The 18,802-nt window shown below is 30.2% G+C and overlaps 1 protein-coding gene across 1 annotated transcript in view; it reads right to left on the bottom strand.

Annotated features, from left to right (window-relative positions):
- The window catches only part of LOC135951768 (transcription factor Ken), a 52,180-nt gene extending 33,808 nt beyond the window's left edge, over window positions 1-18,372 (bottom strand). Inside the window, exon 1 of the mRNA XM_065501487.1 lies at window positions 18,112-18,372. The gene's annotated coding sequence lies outside the window, so the exon portion shown is untranslated. The remainder of the gene's footprint in view (window positions 1-18,111) is intronic.
- Between the last annotated feature and the right edge of the window lie 430 nt (window positions 18,373-18,802).

Raw genomic sequence — 18,802 nt, 5'->3', positions numbered from 1 at the left:
TTATAATTATTTATTTCCGTATTTTCCGGGTTTTCCGTATGAAAATTTAAAAAGTGAATTTCATCTTCAAATCCATAACAAAATAGCTTCAAAAATTTATTAAATTTGTCTTCAATTCAAATCTAGTACAAAAAAGCTTAAGACTATTTTTTCAAGTAATTTTGTAAATGATTTGATTTAACAAAAACTGAACTTTAAAATTAATTCAGTTTAAAAAAGGCTTTGAAATGAATCTAAAACAAGTAAGAAAGTATGGTCGGTCAAGCCCGACCATATAATACCCTACACCAAGTAAATGAGTAAAAATATTTTTCTTTTAAAATATCAATAATTTATATTTTTGAGTGATTTTTGGAAGTGGGCCTTATATGGGAGCTATGACCAATTATGGACCGATCACCATAAAATTAGGTCGTGTGATTTATGTCTATATTAAAGTTAACTATGTTGAATTTTGTGTGTATACCAACATTTTTAAGCGATTTATGCACGTTAAAGTGATTTTCGGAAGCGGGTCTTATATGGGAGCTATGACTAATTATGCACCGATCGTAATAAAATTTGGTGACATGAATTTCGTATGTATAAAAGTTATTTGGAGCGAAATTTGTGTAGATACATATATAAATAAACATTTATGACCGATAAAGTCCAATTTCGGGAGGACATTTGTATGGGGGCTATATGAAATAATGGACCGATTTCAGCCAGTTTCAATAGGGTTCGTCCTTGGGCCGAAAAAATTATATGTACCAAATTTTATCGAAATATATTCAAAATTGCGACCTGTACTTTGCGCACAAGGTTTACATGGACAGCCAGCCAGCCAACCAGACGGACGGACGGACGGACATCGTTTAGTCGACTCAGAAAGTGATTCTAAGTCGATCGGTATACTTTAAGGTGGGTGCTAGACTAATATTTTTGGACGTTACAAACATCTGCACAAACGCATAATACCCTCCCCACTATGGTGGTGTAGGGTATAAATATCAATATTATGAATGGATTAATGGAATGAAAGGCTGACATTCTTTAATTACGGATTAAGATTTTAGTGAATTAAGCTCAAATTTTATTAATTCGAAACTCTGATATTTAATAATTATAACACTAAGTTTTTATCTGAAATTTGGCTATAATATTCCTAATTTACAGTATCATTATATATTTCTGCAATAGCCGGGTACCCGGGAATGTAGAAAAAAAAATTTCCCGATTCCCGGGAATCAAAAAAGGTCGGAAAATTAAAAACCGTATCACTAATGTCTGATCACTTGGCTGACTCCAATGTATATGTTGTTTCTTGTGAAACTTATGTGCTCTTTATAAGGCAGAAATAAGTAAAATGGTTACTTTGTACATCGCAGGTAATCTAGAAGTCAATCGTCACTTAAGTGTCTCTAAGTAATCTAGAGTGTAGTCACTAAAATTTTTATACCCTACACCACCATAGTGGGGAGGGTATTATGCGTTTGTGCAGATGTTTGTAACGCCCAAAAATATTAGTCTAACACCCACCTTAAAGTATACCGATCGACTTAGAATCACTTTCTGAGTCGATTAAGCGATGTCCGTCCGTCCGTCCGTCCGTCCGTCCGTCCGTCCGTCTGGTTGGCTGGCTGGCTGGCTGGCTGGCTGGCTGGCTGGCTGTCCATGTAAACCTTGTGCGCAGAGTACATGTCGCAATTTTGAAGATATTTCGATCAAATTTGGTACATATTATTTTTTCGGCTCAAGGACCAAGCCTATTGAAACTGGCTGAAATCGGTCCACTATTTCACCTAGCCCCCATACGAATGTCCTCCCGAAATTGGACTTTATCGGTCATAAATGTTTACTTTATATATGTATCCCCACAAATTCCACTCCAAATAAGTTTTATATACACAAAATTCATGTCACCAAATTTTGTTACGATCGGTCCATAATTAGTCATAGCTCCCATATAGACCCTCTTCCGAAAATCACTTTAACGTGCATAAATCGCTTAAAAATGTTGGTAAACAAACAAAATTCAACATAGTTAACTTTAATATAGACATAAATCACATGACCTAATTTCATGGTGATCGGTCCATAATTGATCCCCCCATATAACCCCACTTCCGAAAATCACTCAAAAATATAAATTATTGAAATTTTAAAAGACAAATTTTTTTTGCTCTTTTACTTAGTGTAGGGTATTATATGGTCGGGCTTGACCGACCATACTTTCTTACTTGTTTTTATTGCACTTTATTTTATTTTTTATTCACCAGAAGTTATCTTTTAGAGAGTTGTGGGAGGAAGGTTTGTTTACAAGCAATCGGTTATTGGACTGTCTATGAGATGTCTTTTTAACTGACTATTTGAGGTCAAATAGACTGAGTGATCGTATTAGAATGTAACAGATTGGAACTGGTACTGTTTGCGTTTACTCCAAACAACATAACTATGAAATTTGGTTTATAAACAGTTTTATTATTCACTGTAATTACAAACTTACTTACAAACTGATTGATACTGATGATGAAGATGTAAAAAAATTAAACTTTAATGCTGTATTTATGTACATATGTACAATATTATTTTTTGAGTTGCAGAAAAAAAAACTTTATAATAAAATAAGTAACGGTAACAATTGTATAATTGGATTTATACCCTACACAAAAAAATCAGTAGTATTTTGTTGGTAGTTTACAGGGTCTCAGACAAAAATGACTAGAGGAAAGATTTCAAATAAGCAAACAAATACGGATTTTAATCATCTGAGATCTATATGTGTCACAAAAACTTTCGCCAAAATTAAGTAGTTTTTTCAGGGAGAAAACGATAAATTAGTCCTTTATTCATTTCCCCCCTAATGGTACTTTTCTAAGATTTAAAATAAATGAACTTACTAACATAAAATATAGATAAGCATGCTTCTTAAAACTTGGATGAATCAAGGATATGGGGTATAATGGTACTATATTTCTTCTAATGGTAATCAACAACTGGAGTTTTTGTGGTACTTTCTTATTTCTTATAATAGTACTTTTTCAAATTTCAAACTTAGAAACTTAAATTTAGGACCATTTGATACTGAATGAAGTAGAAACCCATGAAGAGAGTAAAAATAAGGTAAATTTAGAAAAGAGCAGACTTTTTTAAATTCCAACTTTTTAATGGAGAATGTATTTTGGCACTTTTACACCCTGACTTTTTGAATAATTTTTCTACATAGTTTCCTTTGAGCTCTAAACACTTTGTCCAACGATTCTCCATTTTTTTTATCCCTTCCAAAAAATAAGATTTGTCGAGGTCATCATGGTGATTGATTTCAGGTGAGATGATTTCATGGTTGGAGTCAAATCTCTTTCCACCGATACATTTCTTCAAGTTTGGAAACAAGAAATAGTCACGGTGGATAAGATTCGTAGCATAATTAGTGGATTTTTGCGATGGAAACTACACATGTGTGCACCCGATTATGAGCAAACGTGGCACCCATCTTGCGGAAAGCTTTCTCACACCCAAGAGATCATTCAAAATTGAAACCACTGAACCATGTGAGATGCCTATGGCGTCCACAATCTCTTGCACTTTCTATCTCCGATCTGCCAACACCATATCGTGAATTTTTTCAATTGTTTCAATATATTTATTGTTATTTAAAAATGTTTTAAATAAATATATTGTTAAAAACAACAAACATATAAACTAATAGAGGTTATGTCACATGCAATTACATATGTACGTTTGAACGTGGAAATTATGAATCGTATGTTTAACGTGAATTTTGACATACACATGGAATTCCATATGTATCGAATACATGTCCCAATACACAAGCAATACATGCCGCCTGACCCCCCTATTAATGAGCACACGAAATTCACTTTTTTTTATTTTCTCCTCTGCTATCAATGACTGTCAAACTTATTAAAATTTTGGCAGGTGTCAAAAGAACTGCTCATATTTTGAGGCCAAAAAACGAATCAAGCCAATTTCGGATACTCTGTTCCAAAGTGAAGCGTATTCCCGAGAGAGCCTTCTGCATCGATCGAAACAAATAATATCGAACGGGGCAAGGTCTGAATTATAAGACGGGTGAGGCAAAACTTCCCAATCACTACGTTCTAAATAGTTTTCAACAGGTGGCCGATAGTTGTCATGATGTAATATTTCAAGTCTGCCCGGATATTCTGGCCATTCTTCCGTCAATGCTCGCTTCAAACGAATCAGTTACGTTCCGTACAGGTTCCCTGTGATGGTCTGTTCAGATTTCAGCAACTCATAATAGATAACACGCTTTTGGTCCCAACAAATACCGATCATTTCCTTAGAGCACGTATAACCGAGCAAGATCGTATATTTACCTGTAAAAAATACGAGTATAAACGAAGTTATACAAATCTATTAGTAATCAGATTACAACAGTAAAAGGAAGTGTAGAACTTATTATTATAATTCATATTCCTTGTTCTCTTTATGCCGACCACTGGTGTCACGACACTCTTTGACTAAATATAATTAGCAGGTTGACAAGAATGCTGAAAAACCTACAATATTTTCGTAGTATGGCATTTAACTATGTCCTGCTGCTGCTGTATGAACAAATGTTTCAAAGAGTTAAACAATTTTTGGCAAAATCAGGGTGTGGGCGCAGGTGAAAAAGTCAGCTGTGTTTTTATTCATAACAATTAGTTCAACTGGTGTTTGAAAATGTTGTTTTTAATTAAACTCCACATATATTAATTAAATTGGTTTATTTTTGTTTTGCAGCTAGTCATCAAATATTTCTGTTGGAATTTCATTTCTATACCGAATCTTCCAGTCAGCCTTGACCGACATTCATTAATTTTCAACTGATTTTGTTACTAAACTCAAAAAAAAAAAAAAATGGTCAACAAAAAGAAAAAAAAATAAAGAAAAAAACATTGAATCAATTCATTCATTTAATAATGAACACTAAAAAAAAGATATGAATGAAATTTTGCGATCATTCACGATTATTGATGTTATTTCCTTTTATGATCTGTTGATGTTTCTTTTTATGTGCAAAGTTAGTTATATTTTATTTATTATTATTTATTTCTGTTTCTGTTATTTTTTTTTGCTTTGTTAAGAAGGTATGGCAAATTGCGTGTTTTTTATGAAAATTCATTTAAAATTTTAATTTAGATTTCGTTGTTTTTTTTAGGTTTGCAATTTCCATATTACAAAAACAAAATAAAGCTTTAAAATCAGCGGATGAGGTTAAATTAAAATGATGATCAAGTCCCTGTATGTTTTGCTATTTTCTTTATGATCGATCATATGGCTGTTTTGTATGCCTGTCTGTGATCATCATTATATTTTATTTTATTTATTTATGCTGTTTATATCTCTGCCTATTTGACTTACTGACCGACTTGTGCTTGTGCGAGTTTATATTCGTTTGAACGTGAGGTTAGTTTATTCGTTTCGCTGTTTTTTTTTTGTATTTTAAATTACTGGTAGTTTATTGAAAGTGCGTAAAATATAAATTTGTTTGTGAGTGTTAAAACGTTTAAGCTGTTTTTAATTTAAACATTATAATTTTCATACAGTTTATGTGTTTTTTTTTTGTGTGTATTTTATGTTTTCTCGCTTATTTAGTGTTAAGTATTTGTTAGTTGGTTTGTTTAATGATTTTATGCTGTTAATATTATTATATTTATTAATTGTAATTGGAGTTTTCCGACTTGGCTTATTCTTTGGTTGAATGTGAAGGTTTGGGTTGATAATCTAGTTTTTTACATACAGATTTGTTCGTTCCGTGGGAATTAATATAAAGTGGGTAATTTTACAGGTCTGCTGACCACTAACATCTCTTTGTTGGAATGTCAGCAGGACAAAAACTGTAGGTTGTCAATCAGAGGGTTGCGGGTTCGATTCCCGCCAGGTACTCTGTGTATATCTGCAGACAAGAAAAAAGCTCAGATATACCAATCATGATCACCATGATTGGTAAGAGAACATAAGTTGTAAATGGTAGATTGATCTAACTACCCGTTTGAACATCTTTTCTTTGAAATCAACTTTCCAAAGTCCCCAAATAACTTACTGATATGAATGAAGGAACATCAGATTCTAAAGACACACAGAAATCTGTCTGAAATTTTTCCTCTGTCTCAAATATCGCTTTTGCTCCTAAAAGATTTAGAAAAAAATTATTTTTCCACTAAACAAATCAGTTCAGGGGCCGAATTACCGCATTCGATATCGAGTAAATTCGATCGTAATTTTCTTATTTGAGATTACGGTATTCGATATCGAGCAAGAAATTTAGTATATTTTGGTATAATTACGATATCGAAATTATTTTTCGATACGATAGTTCATTCGATCACGAGTTCGGTAATTCGGCCCCAGTTCACAAGGTTGCTAACGAGTCAAATCGGTATATAGGTTAGGGTAACATTAATATGGATTATTTCGGTAACGGTTTTCAGTGGTATCGATATTTAGAGCTTATTACGGTAATGTTATTTTTACCGTAAACGTAATTTCTGTCCGACTCAAAGTACAAAAATTAAAAATATATTGACAAAGCTGGGGCCGAATTACCGCATTCGATATCGAGTAAAGTCGATCGTAATTTTCTTATTTGAGATTACAGCATTCAATATCGAGCATGAATTTCGTACATTTTTTTATAATTACGATATCGAAATTATTTTTCGATACGATAGTTCATTCGATCACGAATGCGGTAATTCGGCCCCTGGTATTTTATTAAATTTTAACTTCTCTGTAGATTGTAAAAAACTCAGTTATTGAAATTATTTTAATAATATAAAATTATTTATAAAATAGCGGTAACGATTTTTACAATTAGCTAATGATAATTGCAGTTATTTCGGTAACGGTTGCGGTAATCGAGTTGAAATGGAATTTTAGATGTAACGGTAGCCAATAGGGATGCCAATCCCGAAATCCCGATCCCGAAAATCCCGGGATTTTTCGGGATCGGGATTTCCCGAATGCCGGGATTTGTGAAAAAAAATCCCGGGATTTTTCGGGATTAACGAATCCCGGAATATTACAAGATTTTTGATATTTTCAGGAAGATTTTTCAAGCTTCTAAAATACCTAGAAAGCTAATTTTCAGCATACTTATAATTCTAATCTCGCCGAATCTTGTATACCCACCATCAATGGAGACTTGATTGGCATTTATGAATAAATGACTTATATCGAAATTTATTTTATATCATTATATACAAATTATTTATTGACAATAAAATATTTTGGACTGGACCTCACAAAAGTTGGTAGAAGGGTTTATTTTCATATACAACTTGTTTATGACCAATTTCATCACGATATTAATTATTATAAGCCAATTTGGACTAGGGACAAATGTAGCCCGATTTCCGCAATACTTTACAGTATAATTTCGGAGTACTTAGAACTTATTTTGTGCACAATTTTTTAAGGATTGGCGTATATTCAACATATTAATGACTGCTCAAACAATATTCCGGGAGACAATTGTATGGGGCTAGGCGAAATCATGGACCATTTTCAATACCAAACAAACCTTATAATTTTAGCCAGCTGGCTTCTTTCGTCTGTGCCCTGTCGTGTTTTTAACAGACAGGCAGACATTTTTTGTAATATAATAAAACAATACTTTTTATTTTTAATATTAATATAGGGATGGAGCAAACATTTTCGACAAAAATTGTGCAGTTTCAATTGCAAATAACTTTTAAACGTCATTACCAATTTTAACACGATTGGTCTCATCAATGTACGCTTTCCTAAAAATCCTCTTGCTATGAATATGGCATATGTACTCAATGCAAAAGTTATAAAATTTTAAATTTTGTTATGGATTTATCACGGTTAAATTTATTTTAATTTAATGCATTAGTTTTTGCTTTGTTATATTGTTTCTTATGCATATTAACGAAATAAATAGTTTTTATTGTTGAATTTGATGTTTTTGACGTTTAACTAAAATCCCGAAGTCCCGAAAAATCCCGGGGTCCCGAAAAATCCCGGGATCCCGGGATTTACATTTCTAAAATCCCGAATCCCGGGATTTGTAAAACCCAGTCCCGTTTGGCATCCCTAGTAGCCAACCTTGGTATTTTTTGATTATTTTGGTAACAGTATTTTAGCAGTTAAGGTAATTGCAATAATTTCGGTATCGGTATACGAATTGAAATGTATTTTTAGCAAAACGGTAGCTTAACGGTTAACAACCTTGTTTATTTTACCAAAACGAGTTTTCAGTAAAAAGCTATTTATGATCAAGAAATGTATTTTTCAACAAAAATTTTCAGAAATTTAAAATTTTCACCTAAAAATAAAATTTCACAAATAATTCCAATTTTCATGAAAATTACAGGTTTCAACAAAATTCCAATTTTACAATAATATTCAAATCTAATATTACAGGTTTCAACAAAATTCTTATTTCACAAAAAAATATTAAAGTTTAAAATTTTCATAAAATTATAGCAATTTTCACTAAAATTTTAAATTTTCACCAAAAATTCCAATTTAAAAAAAAAATGTTCACTCAAATTTTAACTTTAAAAAAAATTTTCACTCAAATTTTAATATTCATAAAAAATTAAAATTTTTCACGAAAAATTTTAATCTTCGCAAAAATTCAAAAATATTTTTTTTTATTAAAATTAAATGATTCACCAAATTATTTCCTATGTTCACTAAAAATTCAAATGTTTCACCAAAACTCTAATTTTCATTAAAATTTTTAATTTTTACCAAAATTCAAAAATAATTTTTTTTTTTATTAAATTTTCACTAAAAATTAAAATTTTTACCAAAAAATTCCATTTTAACAAGAAATTTAAATTTTTAACAAAAATTAAAATTTTTACCAATAATTTTGATTTTTAATAAAACTTTAAAAATTCAACACAAAAAACAATTCGATACAAATTTTACCAAAATTTAAATTTTCATAAAAGTTAAAATTTTCAACAAAAACTTATATGTCATTTATTCTTACTTAGTTATTGAACATTATAGTGTAAACAACAAAGTTTTTATAGGCTTCGAAAATGTCGAATTTTGTACCAACAAAGCGTCATATGCGGGAAGTTTTGCTTTTCTTTTTTAATTTGAAAAGAGTGCCGTCGAAGCACACCGATTGCTCATCAAAGCTTATAGTGAATGTGTTTCATCGGTTTGTGACGTTCAGAAGTGGTGATTTTTACACAGAAGACAAAGATTCATCCAAAAGCAGGGAAATTGGGTACCATACGAATTGAAGCCGAGAGACCTTGAATGACGATTTTGTATGTCTGAAATGCTGCTAAAAGAAAATCATTTTTGCACCGAATCATTACTGGCAATGAAAAATGGATCCATTACGATAATTCGAAGCGTAAGAGATTGTATGTGAAGCCTGCCCAATTAGCCGAATCAACATGAAAACCAAATATCTATGCTGCTAAGATAATTCTCTGTATTTGGTGGTAACAAAAGGGTCCTATCTATTATGAGCTGCTGAAATCTGATCAGACCATCACAAGGTACCTGTAACCAACGCAACTGATTCGTTTGCAGCGAGCATTGGCCGAAAAACGACCAGAATCTGCGGCCAGACATGAAACCATAATATTCCAATATGACGACGCTAGGCCACATGTTGCAATATCTGTTAAAAACATTTTATAATGAAGTTGGGATGTTTTGCTTCACCCGCCTATAGTCCAGACCATGCCCAGTCTGACTACTATTTGTTTCTATCGGTCTAGCATGCTCTCTCTGGGATACGCTTCACTTTGGAACAGAGTATCCTATATTGGCTTGATTCGTTCTTGGCCTCAAAAGATGAGCAGTTCTTTTGGCTCGGAATCCATATGTTGCCAGAATGGCCAATAATACTTTGAATAAATTTATATCGTACAAATGTTTCAAAATAAAGGCTAAAAATTTGAAAAAAAATCCCGAGTTTTTAAGTCATATACCAAATAAAATTAAATGTTTCACAAGATATTCAAATTTTCACTAAAAATTTTTACAAAAAAAAAATCCAATTTTCACTAAAAATTCAAATATTGAACAAAATTAAAATTTTACCCAAATTTCTAACTTTGAAAAAATTTAAATATTTTTAATAAAAATTAAAATTATTTTTTTGGTTTAAAATTTAATTTTAAAACAAATTTAAAATGTATTCATAAAAAATTAAAATTTTCACAAAAATTTTAATTTTTAATTTCAACAAAAATTAAAGTTCTCAGCAAAATTTTAATTTACTACAAATTCAATGTTCACCAAAATTTCTTTTTTTTCAAAATTACAATTTTCGCCAAAAGTTAATATTTTTATATAAAATTAAAATTTTTACAAAATTAGAATTCTTCAACAAATTACAATTTTCTTCATTATTTGATTTTCTACAAAAAAATTAAATTTTCACCAAAAGTATTATATTAACAAAAATTCCAATTTTTACCAAAAACTCAAATTTTTCACCAAAAATATCCAATTTAAAGTAAAATATTAATTTTCACTAAAATTCCGATTTTCACTAAAATTCTGATTTTCATTAGAAATTCAATTCTTTGCCAAAAATTTAGTTTCATTGAAACCTTTGCCGGGTATTTATACCCTACACCACCATAGTGGGGAGGGTATAATGCGTTTATGCAGATGTTTGTAACGCACAAAAATATTAGTCTAACACCCACCTTAAAGTATACCGATCGACTTAGAATCACTTTCTGAGTCGATTAAACGATGTCCGTCTGGCTGGCTGGTCGGCTGGCTGTCCATGTAAACCTTGTGCGCAGATATTTCGATCAAATTTGGTACATATTATTTTTTCAGCCCAAGGACGAATCCTATTGAAACTGGCTGAAATCGGTCCATTATTTCACCTAGCCCCCATACAAATGTCCTTCCGAAATTGGACTTTATCGGTCATAAATGTTTAATTTATAAATGTATCTCCACAAATTGCGCTCCAAATAAGTTTTATATATACAAAATTCATGTCACAAAATTTTGTTACGATCGGTCCATAATTGGTCATAGCCCCCATATAAATCCCACTTCCGAAAATCACTCTAAAATATAAATTATTGAAATTTTAAAAGATGCATTTTTAAAATTATATTTTAAAATATTTGAAATTGTTCTTGCTATTTTTGATATTTAAAAAAACATTCCAAATATTTAAAATTTAACATTCAACGTTGTTCTATTTTGCATTGAAAAATGTTCAGCATATAATGATTTGAAATGCCGAAATTTGTATTATAAATGTTTAACACTAATAAATTAAGAAATCTTTTCAAGAAATTCCTAAATTTTTTTAAAAAAATTTACAATTAAAGTTATAATAAATATTTGATATTTTTTTTAGAAAATTTGTCTAACTACTTCAACTTACCTCCCTCTAAAATGCAAAGAAATTATTTAAATTTAAACAACATTACATAAAAGTCATTCATTCAAAAAACAAATAAAATAAATATTTACGCAAAAAAAAACGTTATATGAACATCTTGATCGACAGCTAGATCAGATTGCATATCAATGCAAATTCTAATACGGAATGCAAATATAAGTCAGTGTTTCTCTCAATATTAAAATGCTAATGAAATTCTAATAAGAATTCACTGGTTTTCATAAACTTCAGTTCAGATATTTCAGAATTATAAGTATTTTCGTTATACAATGAAATCTGTAAATAAGTTACATGAACATCCGATCAATCGACCATCTGTACAATCTATGGGAATTCCATGCGAAGAAATTGCAATTGTTTTATAATTGAAATTGGTGTATCCTCAATTTTGTTGAATTTTTTATTATGTATGCTAAAATATCTAATGTTCTTAACAAAATTCGGAATAAATGTATTTTAAAGGGGGAAGAGTAAATAAAATGTAAATAAATAAAATTGAATAATAGGTGTTTTAAGATATTTGAGGAACTCGTTAACTTTTATAAATATAAACCTAATAATAGATTTTCTAATATAAATATTATCACTGCTTATCAATTTTTAAGTTATTTAGATCCTCCTTTAGGGAAATACGAAAAAAACCCTTATTAATAATACAATTTAATTAATTTAAATTCTGGCTAATTAAGTGGGCAGATTTGGAGCATTTCCATTAAAACCAATTGTTTGCCAATGCACTTTAATTTACTCTTTCGCTCTCTCTCTTCCTCTCTCTCTCGCTCTATTTAATTCCGGATGCGAAAGTACTTTAATGATTATGCACAAAATCCATTAAATGGTTTAAATATGGCTGTGGCTTTTGTAACATGATTGTTTTTTTTTCATTTAATTAATTAAAAAACAATAATAAATAAATACAATTTCATTTTGTACTCGTACTCGTACATTAACGCAACATTTAATCACCATTTAGGTAGATTTTTTCCACAATAATAAACGGTCGGCGCTGTTGCTGTTAATTTGTTTGTAATCAATTGAAAGTGATGTTTAGAAATTTAAAGAGGCATTTTAGAAAAAACAAAAAAAAAACAGAGCATTACTAACATTTTAATGATTCATAATGCAGAGTTGTCTAGTTGAGTGTATTGATGGGGTTTTTCACAATAAATATTAATTGCAGATACATTCAATATTTTAGTATCTTTAGTGAGTAAGAAAAATCCATTAAGATTTCTTAATTTTAATTAAATAGTAAAATGCAAACATTTTTAAGCTCAATTATTGATTTATATTTAACTGTGAGCAAATAAATGTTATCAGTTAGTAACATTATTTAATAGATTGAGCAATTTGTGTGAATTACAAGTGAATTATTTCATAAATGAAAACATCGAGAGATATTCTCTACAAACGAAATATTTTCTTACGATTTTGGTAGTTTTTAACATTTTTCAGATTTCAAAAATTTATTAAGTGTAAAAATAACCCAAATGAAGATCTAAAGCTGGTCTCTATGACGCTAACTTTTGCAGCTTATTTAGTTCTAGGAGACTTTCCTGAACTAGTGGTTTTAGCTATAATTTAGGGCCACAAATAGTTACATAATTAGCTATGAGATAAGTTATTTTAACACGTACATGAGTACGTACGTACAATTGACCATTTTGGATTACAATGAGACTATATCAAGCCCTTAGCGCCAAATTATCGTAAGCGACATTTTCAAAAAAATTTTTTATTGCAAAAATTAAAATTTTATGGACCGACTGATGTTTTAGCGTTCTCAGAATATCAAAATTGTTAATAACTTCAAAATTATTGGGGGTAAGATTTTATCGTAAGTTTACATTTTACAGTAAACGAATTTTATCGTAAGCGACACATATTGGTAAAGCAAAAAAAGGGAAATAAATCTGTAACTTCTAAATGGTTAGATTGGTTTGAATGAAATTTCACATGCGCAAAGAAGAAGTGTTGTGGAGTTTAAGTTCTGAACGTGGACCTCATGGACTCACCAGGGGTGCGACCAAAGGTCCTCAATGTAGGACACCTCGGGTATGTTACATTTTTAAAACGAGCCTATTTCTTCTTGTGTTCCGATTTCAAAAAAAAATACACATATAAAATTTTTTCATCGAGCGCTCCAAAAGATCTAGTCGTATCTATATAATTATCTCTTTTAGCTTAGGAGATATTCGCATTTGAAAAATTAATTTTACCCAACCTAAAAAAAAAAATTTAGTTTTACCCAACCTACTCCAGTTTTTTGATAACAGCTTATCCAAATATTTTCCGATTTTATGTATGTGTCAAATAGAAAAAGAGGTGTTTAAAAATAATGACTAAGTCCAAAGTTATATGCATTTTAATTTAAAAAATTTAAAAAGCCTATTTTTTTGGGAAAAAATAACTTTTTTTCGCAAAAAAATTCTAAAAGGATGTATAAGGAATTTATACTTTCTGAAAGCTAAGTTTTCATAAAATATTTTAATTGAAAAAAAAAAAACATTAAAAATTCAAAAAACACCTATTTTTTTTATGTAAAATTAAAATTTAGGGCAAAAATTCTCAAATCGCATATTCGATATCAAAATATAGTAACCGATTTTAGATGGCTCAATATGCTTTTAATTATTTTGTAAAGATTTCCGATAACTCAGACCCTGGTATGGATATTATAGCCAAAAAACTAAAAATTTCCATTTTTGGGATTATTCAAAATTTTTTTGAGAATTTGCGGGATTTCTGATAATAAATTTCAACATTTGTTTTAATTTTTCCATTTTAAATAGAAAATTTTACATAGCTGTGAAATTTCATTAAAAACTATTCATAAATAACAATTTTATTCAATTCGAAAAATTTGTATCTATGCAAAAATTCAATAAAAAACATTTTTTGTCATATTTTTCAATAAAGTATTCCATGAATTTTTAATTGTCAAAAGTTATAAATATTTTTGAAAAATAAACCAATAGCTTGAACGAAATTATATTATATCGCATCATAGCATTTTTAATTTTATGTATAAATTTCAAAATAATCGAAAAAACCGTCTCCTGTAAAATTTGTGTTTTCTCGCTTACGATAATTTGGCGCTAAGGGCTCGATATGACAGCAAGTCCATAGTAGTTAACGCATTGGATACACATGACGATTACATAGAGTCAGTTACTTTATTAACTACCTAACTGGTTACTTGATCATCTACATACATGTCAATTATTTTAACATGTAAGTGTTCTAATTGACCTCAAATATTTAGTTAAAAAGACATCTCATAGACAGTCCAACAACCGATTACTTGTAAACTAAACTTCCTCCGACGACTCTCAAATTTATTACTATTGGTGGGCAAAATAACTACTTTTTAAAGTGCAGTACAAAATAAACTACACTCTAGGTTACTTAGAGATACTAAAGTTACAATTGACTTTATGCTAGGTTACATGAGATATCAGTATATTTAAGCAAAAATAATATAAACTGTATGAGAATTATACCAACATAATTGGTCAATTCACAAGGTCTCTTATCAGTCATATTGTCATAATGTCCTAATATATCACAGCTCGGCAGCTCGGCTTAACCGACTCTTAGGCATTCGGCGCAGGTCTCTGTTGGTTGGTTACGATAACACAATAAACATAGTATAATTTTAGGACATTTTTTGTTTGAAAAACAATTAAAACTATTGTGAAATATTATGACATTATGACAATATGACATGATAAGAGACCTTGTGAATTGACCAAATATGTATAAAACCAGTTTGTACGAATCACTCACAGAAAGGCAATACAACTTAAAAGTTTAAAGTGAATACACTCTAGATTACTTAGAGACACTTAAGTGACAAATGTCTTCGAGCTAGATTACCTGGGATGTATAAAGTAACCAATTGACTTCTCTCTGCAATACAAAGAGCACATAATTGGCAAATGATCCAAAATATATAAACTGTAGTCAGGCAAGTGGTCACACATTAATGACAATTAATAGAGTTGTAGGTGTTTGAATGCTTTTGAAATTCAGTTTGACGTAAAGCCAATACTACGATAATAAAACGTTGACTGCAGCTTGTCTTTATTAAATTAAAACTTGGATAGTTGCAATTAACAGTTTGCCAAAGATCTGAATAAACTAAAATAAGGGTGTATTCAAAAGGTAAAATCCCCCAAAATAATTTGGGTTTGGCTGTTATTAATTATGGCCACACAAAGAATTGATATTTCCTATAGCGTGTTGGTTCAATTATACAAAAGAACCTCCTGCGTAAGAATTATTTTTAATAGGCTTAAATATCTCAGTGATATTTAAGATTTTAAATTATTTTTATGAACACATATTAAAATTTTTAAATTTTTCAAAAAATATAAAAAATTTCTAGTGCAGTGGTCGCCACTCATAGCCACCAGGGGTAGAAAATAATCGGTTATTAACCTGAAAGGAATCATCAAGAGCTTATTGTTAATCAGGGATAAGACATTTATGTGATCTGGAGCCCAAATATGTTTATACCCACCATCAAAAAATATGGGGATATTGTCTTGTCTGGGGATTTTTGTCTTTCCGTTTGTAACATATCGATGTGTTGGTCCTAGAACTATAAAGTATATATTTTCTGGGTTCTCATAAGATTCTAAGATGATCTAGCTATGTCCGTCCGTCTGTCTATCTGTTGGAAACATGATAGGGCCCAGACGAAAGCTGCTACCTAGCTGAAATTTTTTACAAATACTCTCTGTTGATAAGGTTTGCTCTTTTTTTCATCTAGGCCACATACAAATATCCCACCGGAATACTATTCGAGCATTCATAATTATGCGCCAATCTTCATACAATTTTGCACAAATTAGTTATAAGTACTCTGAGTATATATGTACAGTATATAATTTTATTATTCAACATTGTCTCCTTTGAACTCATTGGCCAATGTTTATCCAATTTTTTTATAACTTCCAAAAAATAAGATTTGTCGAGGTCATGAAAATACGTATTATTTATGAGATGCTTTCATAATTTTCGACGAGACATTTCTTCAGCTTTGGAAACAAGAAAAAGGATAGCCCGAAAGAGGGATCATTTCGTAGCCTAATTCACTCATTTTTTGCTGAAAGCTTTCTCATACCCAAGTGAGCCATGTGAGATGCCTATGGCTGCCACAATCTCTCACACTTTCAATCTCCGATCTCCTTTCGGATGTAGAGACCTCAACTGGGCGTCCAGAACTTTCGTTTTCTTTCGTGCTTGTATGGCCACAACGAAATTCAGTAAACCACTTTTTTACCATTGATATTGATGGACCAGAGTTCCCATAGTATTTATCAAGCTTAGACTTGTTTTGAGTGATGGTTTTTTACGCAAAAAATAAAGCTGATGAAATTCACGTTTTTCCAATTTCTCCCAAAGTCATGAGGTAGTTTGCTATAAGTAGCTGTCAAACACAAACTAAATAACGCTGCTTGTTTAAATTTTGACAGTAGTCAAGTGACAGATGCCTGTTGACAGGAGCAATTTTTTTTCTTTCAGTTAAGAGCCGGGAAATTAAAAATGTCAGTTTAAAAAAGTGTTAGTTATAAAAAATGTTAATATCAATATGAAATTCTAATAAATGAGTTTTTTTTTACTGAATTCTGGGGGCGTAATTGATTAGAACTCCTAAATAAGTGCCTGTTTAAAAAAAATATTTGTTTGAAATTGTCTTGGAAATTCAAATAATTTTTTTACTCAATAAAATATTTTTTTTCAATAAAATTTCTTTACTGAATTAGAAAAATAATTCTCTCTGTGTAGTGTTTTATTTATAGTAAAAATAATAAACTTCTGGCTATGATAAAACCTATCCCAATATAGGTTACTGGAATGCAAGTTAAAATCAAGTGTAATTCAAGCCGAGACTTATAGTTAAGCTATTGAATTATAGTGGTATTACACTTTATACCAATAGCATTTATTCTCCAGAAAAGTCATATGTTTATTGTTTGAAAAATATTTAATTTTTTCAAATATTGAAAAATATTCAAAACATAATTGTGCTTGAATTTACGGGGCTTTGGTGCTTATTGCGATTATTTTATTTAGACACACTCAATAAGCATTTTTACTGGAACTCAAGTGTAATTCAAGCCTTGTATTATTGAATAATATCAATAGCATTCTCCAGTAAAAAGGAAAATATTTAATTTTTCAAATATTTTTGCATTCAAGTCAAATTCCTAATTATTTTATTTGGATTTTTATTTTCCTCAAAAATTAAATTTAGTAGCTATTTTGTTTTCATATATTAGTAAAAAACTATACCGCATACTTGATGTTAAATTAATGCCAGATTATTAATAGTTTATCCTTAAGATGTCTTGATAAGATCAGTTCCGATCCTGCATCTCAAACGTAAAGAACTTTATAAGGGTTTATTATTCAACAAAGTTCTACTTCTATTGCAGATTCATGTATTATTCTAAGGGAATGATTCAAAATAAATTTCCAGCTCAAAAAGATACAACACTAAATAAGGAAATGTTATTATTTTCCTTTGTATTTTTCCTATTTTCAAAACTTAAAACGACCATCTAAATAAGATTTTTATAAGATGAGTTGGAATCGATAAATTTCCTTATGATGATAATTCGCTTTACATAAATAATTATTTGCTAAACAATGTGCAGCAGTATATAATCTATTTAAAGTTGTATTTAGGTATAACTGTAAACACCACTTACATGATCAGGCAAAATAAAACGGATGGGATCCAGTAAACAACAGCGAGGAATGTGGTGGAATGATGATGGTGGCGATGATTAGAAATCAATAAACGGTTCAAATGATGACAATTATATTATTATTATTACTTATTGTTGTTGTTGCTGTAGAGCTGTTTGTAGATGATGTTTTTTTTTATTTTTTTTTGTTTAAGAAAAATTTAACAGACAATTTTTCATTGCATGCAAATTACAAATATCCGCAAGCAAATAAAAGCACAATTTAATAGCCAACACTCGAATGGCTAACACACACTTAAACAGACATACACACATACAGATGTATTAATGTACTGTTATTTACACACACTCACATACACACAGTTACAGGGAACACTCACTTTATTAGGAGAACGATTAAACGGATATCCGCTTTTGTTTTACAAGTACGAATACAAATACAACGAGCACTTGTATTGATTAATGCAAGAAATGCAAGGCGAGAGAAAGAGTTTACGCGGGGCTTTGTTTTTGTAACTTGGTTTTATCTTAGTTTTTTTTTAGTTTCATTAGTTAGTAGACAGAGGATGCTGAGGATGTTGTTACCAATAAAGTTTAAATTAAAAAAAAAAAATTAGACGTTAAAGGTGGTCATTCATTTAAGCTGGTTGGTTGGCTGGTTACATGTGAAAATTTGATGTATGTTTAGGGG

Source organism: Calliphora vicina, chromosome 2 (genome assembly GCF_958450345.1).
Source record: "Calliphora vicina chromosome 2, idCalVici1.1, whole genome shotgun sequence".
Classification (NCBI taxonomy): domain Eukaryota; kingdom Metazoa; phylum Arthropoda; class Insecta; order Diptera; family Calliphoridae; genus Calliphora; species Calliphora vicina.
This window is presented reverse-complemented; position numbering and strand designations above follow the sequence as displayed.